Genomic DNA, 2,163 nt, shown 5'->3' with positions numbered 1-2,163 from the left:
AGTTCGTTTGAAATTAATTTTAAACATTTTTTTTTAGATTTAAATTAGATTTATAAATTAGAATCTACGTAATATATAAAAGTAGAATAGTCAATAACACGTATTATCATAATGTTTATAGAAATGATGGTATCATCAAGTAGTCAGGGCAACGGGCACAACAATGGGCAGTAGTAGGCACTAGGTAGTATAATAGTAAGTAGTAATCTCTATGAACCATACTCGACACATTTTATATGCAACCTAAATCATTAATAACTTTGCCATTTTAATCTAATTCTTAAATTACTCTCTCACTTCCATTTTAAAACTTTTATATTTTTGTAAAAGCTTATATTTTTAGTTCTATCAAGTTTATCTTTTATACAGTGATAATAGGTGGTTTTTTCAAATGGATTTCCTTCATTTTATAATCAAAATATGTCTAAAAAGATAATTATAATAAAAAATATTTTAGAAAATAATAATCTATATATTAATATTTTTATTGTTTTGTTATATTTATTTTATTGGTAGATAATAAGATTTTATGTACAATAATTAATAACAAAATAGATCTTCTAATTTGTATAATTTATATATTAATATATTTATTCATTTGTCATATTTATTTAATTGTAAAATAATAAATTATCTTATAAGAAAAAATATATGTAACAATTAAATTACCTTACAAAGTAAAAAATAAATAATAATAATAATTATTATAGTAATAATAAAATAATTATTATAATAATAATAAAGATAATTAAATTATATTATAAGGATTTAATATAGAAAAATTAATTATTTACAAATAATAATAAAAAAGATAGCCAGAATAACAAATATTAAAATAAATTTATAATCCCTTTATTATTATCTTTGTTAGTTTATTATATTTATTTTATTGGAAAATAAAAAGATTTTGTATATGATAATTAATAATTAGATTCTATACATTAATACATATACATATATAGATGCGCAATAAATGACATTTCAATATCATAAAAATTTGTTATAGTAAAAATTAGATAGTTAATTAATTTGATTCGATTTAAATATAATTAATTTTCAAAATTATCTATTATAGTTATACATACCATGCATCGCACGGGAACAATACTAGTACAAATAACATTAGTGCTGGATGCACAATAGAAATCAATGTTAATTTTAATCCAGAAAAAAAAAATTCATTCAAAGAGATATACTTTTTTATGGGGTATGAAAATGGAAATATTTTATTAAAATTAAAATTAAGTTTTGTTTTTTCGATTTTGCCTTTCGTGTCATATATTGAGCTTTTTATCGGAGGTAAGGATAATTTCAAAAAATAAATTTTAAATTGGAATTGAATTAAAGAATGAGTAATGTTGCAAGTTTTATTTAGTTTAACAACTCGTTTATCAAAATATGTATATCATTGTTTAATTAGATAATATATTAATAAAATGTATAAATATATGAGTGAAATAAATGTTTTTTAATTAAATAGTAAAATGTATATTTTTAATAAATAAGTTAGTAGATTAAATAATACTTGTAACATTATTTATTAAAGGACACTAAACTCTTCTTTATTTCTTGTTTTCCCACGAAATTAGGAATAGTTGTTTGCTATAATTTTTATTTATAATTTGTCAATCTAATTTATAATTTTCTCTATCATGCCAATTTATTATTAAAAAATATTTTTACACTCCAATTTATCATTAAACAAAAAAATAAATATCATTTAAATTATTTGATGGAAATATGATATTTATTTTTTTAATGAAAAAAACAAATGAAATTTATTTGTTATTTTTATTTTATTTTATTTTATGATAAGCATAATTGTGAAAAAAAAAATTATTTATATAGAAACTCTTAAATTGTCACCTTCAAATGACTTTACACGATTCGATTAGTCATTTTAATCCACACACTTAATCTCAACCGTCCAGTTGTAGAAATGAAAGCATTTGGGTCGTCCATGTTTTCATTTTAAGCCTTTTTTCTTATATATTTTATCCCAAACCATCCATGTTCTATCTGCTTAAAAGTAAATTTTTTTTTTAGGGTTTTCGGTCACACATAGTCTTAGCAGATGATCTCTCTTGAGCTTGAGCCTCGGTTCTCTAATTCAGGTCCCAAAGCTTTTTTCCTTTTTCATTCATCGTATAATATATCAAATAT

The sequence above is a fragment of the Ziziphus jujuba genome, chromosome 5, assembly GCF_031755915.1.
Source record: "Ziziphus jujuba cultivar Dongzao chromosome 5, ASM3175591v1".
NCBI lineage: Eukaryota > Viridiplantae > Streptophyta > Magnoliopsida > Rosales > Rhamnaceae > Ziziphus > Ziziphus jujuba.
This window is presented reverse-complemented; position numbering follows the sequence as displayed.